This window comes from Lathyrus oleraceus, chromosome 3 (genome assembly GCF_024323335.1).
Source record: "Lathyrus oleraceus cultivar Zhongwan6 chromosome 3, CAAS_Psat_ZW6_1.0, whole genome shotgun sequence".
NCBI classification, from domain to species: domain Eukaryota; kingdom Viridiplantae; phylum Streptophyta; class Magnoliopsida; order Fabales; family Fabaceae; genus Lathyrus; species Lathyrus oleraceus.
Genome location: NC_066581.1, coordinates 242,745,926 through 242,752,386, shown reverse-complemented (window position 1 = coordinate 242,752,386; position 6,461 = coordinate 242,745,926). Strand labels below are relative to the sequence as shown.

Sequence of the window (6,461 nt, the reverse complement as noted above, 5' to 3'; positions counted from 1 at the left end):
GACTTTAAACTCCTTCCTAGAAATAAGTTTGTCATGCCATCTTTTGGTTCGTTCTTTGTAGATCCTGGCATTCTCGTAAGCGTCCAATCTCAGCTCTTCTAATTCGTGGATGTCCAGAATCCGTTTCTCGCCTGCGGAAGTGTAGTTTATGTTAAGGGTTTTAATTTCCCAATACGCTTTGTGTTCCAGTTCTACAGGGAGGTGGCATGATTTACCATAATCTAGTTTGAAGTGTGTGGTTCCTATCGGGGTTTTGTAAGCCGTCTGGTAGGCCCACAAAGCTTCGTTTAGTTTGGATGACCAGTCCTTTCTAGATATTTCTACGGTCTTCTCAAGAATTTGTTTTATTTCTCGATTCGAGACTTCGACTTTCCCACTAGTTTGTGGATGGTACGGTGTTGCTACGCGGTGTCGGACTCCATACTTCAAAAGGAGTTTTCCAAATATATTCGATATAAAGTGGGAGCCACCGTCACTAACTACTAGTTTCGGCACACCGAATCTGGGAAAGATAATGTTTTTGAATAACTTGATTACTACTCGTGTGTCATATGTTGGAGAGGCTACAACCTCGATCCATTTTGAATCATAGTCGACAGCAACGAGTATGTATTTATTGCCAAAAGAAGCTGGAAATGGTCCCATGAAGTCAATCCCCCGTACGTCAAAGACTTCGACTTCTAAGATTCCTGTTTGTGGCATTTCATCGTGTCTTGAGATGTTGCTAGTGCGTTGGCACCGGTCGCATTTTATAACTGCGTTATGGACGTCTTTCCATAGAGTAGGCCAAAATAGGCCGGATTGCAGGATCTTAGTGCAGGTCTTTGAGGTACTTGCATGCCCTCCATAGGGGCGGAATGGCAATTAGAGATTATATCTTCGATTTCATCCTCGGGAACACATCGACGGAAAATACCGTCGGTCCCTCTTTTGAAAAGAAGGGGTTCATCCCAGTAATACTATTTTAGGTCATGAAAGAACTTCTTCTTTTGTTGATAAGATAGGTCCGGTGGAAGTACTCCGACGGCTAGGTAGTTGACAAAGTCAACGTACCATGGCAGAGTTGCATTCGCGTGTACTTCTTCCACGAATTCTTCTATTTCTGTATCGTTTAATGTCAGTTCAGACACATCACTTTCCATTTGGGCTATGAGTCGTTCGTAAGGGAAATCGTCATTAATTGGGATTTGTTCAGGCTTGTTCCCTTCGATACGAGATAAGTGGTCTGCTACTACGTTCTCAGTACCTTTCTTATCTTTTATTTCTAAATCAAATTCTTGTAAGAGCAAGATCCATCTTAAAAGTCTTGGTTTGGCATCCTTCTTACTTAACAAATATCTAATAGTGGTGTGGTCGGTATAGATGATAATCTTCGCCCCTACCAGGTAGGAACGGAATTTGTCCAATGCGAACACGACAGCTAGAAGTTCTTTTTCAGTGGTGGCGTAGTTCATTTAGGCAGGATCAAGTGTTCTACTCGCATAGTAAATAGCATGAAGCTTCTTATCCTTCCTTTGTCCTAGTATTACGCCCACTGCGTAGTCACTCGTATCGCACATGATTTCAAATGGTAATCTCCAGTCAGGTGGTTGCATTATGGGTGCGGTGATTAAAGATGTTTTTAGTTGGTTGAACGCTGTTAAGCATTTTTCATCAAATATGAAGTCAGCGTCTTTCATTAATAATCCTGTAAGTGGATTGGTTATTTTTGAGAAATCTTTAATAAAACGTCGGTAGAAACCGGCGTGTCCTAGAAAGCTTCTTATCTCTCAAACAGTTTTCAGAGGTTGAAGGTTCTCTATAATTTCGATTTTAGCTTTGTCCACTTCAATTCCTCTATAAGATACCACGTGACCTAATACAATTCCTTATTGAACCATAAAATGGCATTTCTCCCAGTTTAAAACGGGGTTTACTTTTACACATCTTTCGAGTACCATTTCGAGGTTAGATAGACATCCTTCGAAACTCTGACCGCAAACAGAAAAATCGTCCATGAAGACTTCCATGATGTCATCTATAAAATCTGCGAAGATTGCCATCATGCATCTTTGAAATGTTGCGGGAGCGTTACATAGGCCAAATGGCATTCACCGGTAGGCGAATGTACCATAAGGGCATGTGAAGGTAGTCTTTTCTTGGTCGTCAGGATGGATTGGGATTTGAAAGAATCCTGAATAACCATCTAGATAGCAGAAGTGAGAATGCTTAGCCAGTCGTTCAAGCATTTGATCTATGAAGGGTAGAAGGAAATGATCTTTCCGAGTGGATTTATTTAGTTTTCTATAGTCAATGCACATTCTACTTCCGGTCACAACTCTTTGTGCTATGGATTCTCCCTTCTCGTTCTTAACAACTGTAACACCTCCTTTCTTGGGTACTACATGAACGAGGCTAACCCATTGACTTTCTGAGATCGGGTATATGATTCTAGCGTCTAGAAGTTTCTTTACTTCATCATTGACTACGGTACTTAGGATTGGGTCGATCCTTCTCCGGTGCTCTCTAGAGGTTTTGCATTCTTCCTCCAGCATAATACGATGCATACAGATCGAAGGACTTATTCCTTTTAGATCGGCGATGTTATATCCTAACGTTGTTGGATATTTTCTTAGGACATCTAATAATTTCTCGGTTTCCATATGTCCTAAGTCATCGTTGACTATTACTGGTCTTTTCAGTTCAGTGTCTAGGAATTCGTATCTTAGGTTCTTTGGTAGTGTTTTTAATTCCAAGTCAGGTTTCTTTGGGCATGGCATGTGGTCGGGTTTAAGTGTTAAGCATTCGCTTAGACTTTCGTTTTGGTATGGTTCATGCCAATTATTGTCTTCAAGGATTGGAGGGATTTGGATTTTCATTATTTCTGAGTACGTGGTTTCTTCCATCTCCATCTCTCTCACGCATTCGTCAATGACATCAAGCAGATAGCAGGTGTCGTCTATAGCTGGCGCTTGTAAGAATTGGGTTAAGATGAATTCAACCTTTTCCTCTCCAACTTCGAATGTCAACTTACCTCTCTTTACATCTATTATGGCTCCGGCGGTAGCCAAGAATGGTCTTCCTAGAATGATAGGTGTACTGGCATCTTCTTTAATGTCCATGATTATGAAATCGGTAGGAATGTAAAATTGTCCTACACGAACTGGGACATTCTCTAGTATACCGACAGGATATTTAATCGAGCGGTCAGCTAATTGAACAGACATCTTTGTCGATCTTAATTCTCCCATACTGAGCCTTCTACAAATGGTTAGGGGCATTACGCTAATGCTGGCTCCTAGATCGCATAGAGCTTTGTCTATGACGAATTTTCCAATGACACGGGGTATGGAGAAACTACCCGGGTCTTTTAGTTTGGGAGGCATATTATTATGGATTATGGCGCTACACTCGGCAGTAAGTGTAACTGTTTCGTCATCCTCAATCTTTTTCTTATTGGATAGGATTTCCTTAAGAAATTTGGCATAGGAGGGAATTTGTGTGATGGCTTCTGTAAAGGGTATCATAATGTTTAATTGCTTCAGAAGCTCAACAAATTTCCTAAATTGATTCGCAGTTTTAGAACTTTTGAGTCTTTAAGGATACGAAATGGGTGGTTTATAAGGAGGTGGAGGCACATAAGGTTTCTCTTTCTCTTCGGCCTCCTGGGTATTATCTTTTGTTTCCTTTGGTTCATTCACCTGCTCAATTGAGGTTTTATCTGGTTTTTGGTACATGGTAGGGTTTTGGAGTCTCGGATCTATGGGTCCATTTACTTCTTTTCCACTCCTCAGTATAACGGCATTTGCATGTCCCTTCGGATTAGGTTGCGGCTGTCCAGGAAATGTTCCAGTTGGAGCCACTGTAGACGCTTGATGTTGAGCCACTTGTGAAATTTGTGTTTCAAGCACTTTATTGTGGGTGGCTAAGGCGTCTACTTTATTCGTTAGTTGTTTAAGTTGCTCGCTAGTATGTATGTTTTGGTTCAAGAAGTCCTTGTTTGTTTGAGCTTGAGTAGCTATGAAGCTTTCCATCATCAACTCGAGATTTGACTTCCTAGGCATGTTAGGAGCATTATTAGCTGGCTTTTGATATCCAGGCGGAACAGCTGGTGCTTGGCCAGGTGCATAAAGGGCATTGTTATTCTTATACGAGAAATTGGGATGGTTTTTCCAACCAGGGTTGTAAGTATTTGAATAGGGATTTCCTTGTGTGTAGTTCACTTGATCTATTGGGACTCCTGCTAATATTTGACATTCTTGTGCAGTGTGTCCAGGGTTTCCACATAACTCACAGTTTGGAGTTACAACAGCCACGGTGGTTGTGGGTGGTATGGTCAAGTTATCTAATTTTTGGACAAGGGCATCTACCTTTGCATGAACATGGTCAAGGCTACTGATTTCGTACATTCCACCCTTAGTCTGGGACTTTTCCACTGGAGTTCGTTCACCTCCCCATTGGCAATGGTTTTGGGCCATGTTTTCAATGAGTTGATAGGCTTCGGTGTATGGCTTATCCATGAGTGCACCGCCCGCGGCAGCGTCTATTGTAAGTCTTGTGTTATACAGAAACCCATTATAAAACGTGTGAATGATCACCCAGTCTACTAGACTGTGATGTGGACATATTCTCATCATGTCCTTGTATCTCTCCCACGCTTCGTAGAGAGATTCCATATATTTTTGCCTGAATCCGTTGATTTGAGCTCTCGGCATAGCAATTTTGCTCGGCGGAAAGTATCGGGATAAGAAGACGTTCTTCAGCTCCTCCCATGTTGTAACGGAGTTGGAGGGCAAGGATTGCAACCAAGCCCAAGCTCTGTCTATTAGTGAAAAGGGGAAAAGGCGCAGTCTTATCGCATCTTGAGATACACCATTCACTTTTACAGTATCCGCATACTGCACAAACTTGGCCAGGTGTTCATTAGGATCTTCTGTTGGATTTCCAGCAAATTGATGTTGTTGGACGGCTGATAAGAGTGAGGGTTTCAGCTCGAAATCGTTTTGATTAATAGCGAGGAAGCAATGCTGTTGTGAGGTTCTTGTTGAGATGGGGTAGCGTAGAATTTAAGAGGACGATTTTGGGGTCCTTCTTTACCCATGTTTCGTTTTTCTTTTGATTTAGGAGGAAAGGAGATATCGGGAATATCGTATTTTTGTTGATATTCGTGTATTCGGCGTCTCACGTATAGGAAACGCTCTAATTCGGGGATTGATGGTGCTAAGTTATCGCCTTGTGAGCGAGTACTTGGCATACAATCAGGGAAAGAAAAAGGAGAGAAGATTAAGTTTTTTGTTTTTTCATTTTTACCTTAGTTTATACCGTGCAACGAAAGAATCGCACTATTCGACTAAAACAGGTACCCGGAAACGGCGCCAAAAACTTGATGCTTATCGTTGCTATATATAAAATATAGTCTGTCGGGTACTTGACTGCAAGTGCACAGTCTAGTCGCTTTAGTTTTAAAAGATATTGATCCCACATGGACCTATGGTCAAACTAGTGCTACTAACGTCACTATGTTTAGCTAAGGGAATTGATTAGTAGAAGTTCGGGGGTAATATAGTAAATCTAAGGGAAATTTTCGGTTTTAAGAAAGAATTAATGGAAGGGATCAATATGCAGCGCATTAATCGTCAGGGATTCGATAAGTTACCGGTGAATAGTTTAAATACCAAATATCTCTCAGTAGAAAATGTTTATTTAAAAGACTTTATCTCACACTCTCGTGGTTGTTGATTCGACCTATAATTTTAAATCAGAATGTACGCTCTTGTTGTCCCATTTGAAGTCAAAATTACTTTTTGAAAATAAATAAGTTCTAATTGTTTTTAAAGTGCTCTTGCTGTTTTTAAACTCAATGCCTAATTTTTACTATCCAGCTCGAGCCTCACGCTCTCGTGATTGTTGGTTCTCACCTTAGTTAATTTCCCACTCTCGTGGCAAAATCGTGTTAAATAGCTTTTCACGCTTTTGTGATAACGTTAATTAAATTTAGATTAAAAACTTCAGCCTAAAAGGTCATTTGAGAAAAAAGGTTTTCACCGGTTATTATTAAATCCCATCAAATTTAGTTGCTACATACCGATACCGGTAGTTTAGCCGGACATATTAAATAAAGCAAACACAAGGCATACACAAATCAACATTGCGGCAAACATGATTATAACAATAAATGGGCAATAACAATAATAATTCAATAAAAACCTGGAGATCGAAGTACAGAGTATAGCGATTCTTGGAGCACTTGAGCAGTCCTCCACAAGTCGGTAGGCTTTACTTCTTCAATACAGATTACAACTAAAATAAAATAAAGTGTAGTAGTTCCCCAGTGTAGGAAACTACTACTATGGCTAATTGGAAAACTAACTGGAAAAAGGGAAACTATAAAAAGAATGGTGAATACAATAAGGCAACGGAAACAGGGTTGCTGGAAAGAAAGAAAAAATGTTGAATGCTAGAAAGTTGAAAATTAAATTGCA

General features: G+C 40.4%; 1 non-coding gene across 1 annotated transcript; it reads left to right on the top strand.

Annotated features, from left to right (window-relative positions):
- The first annotated feature begins 4,587 nt into the window (after positions 1–4,587).
- Positions 4,588–4,694, top strand: LOC127134078 (small nucleolar RNA R71). Its single transcript, XR_007807852.1, has one exon. It is a non-coding gene; the product is annotated as a small nucleolar RNA R71 (small nucleolar RNA).
- Positions 4,695–6,461: the final 1,767 nt, after the last annotated feature.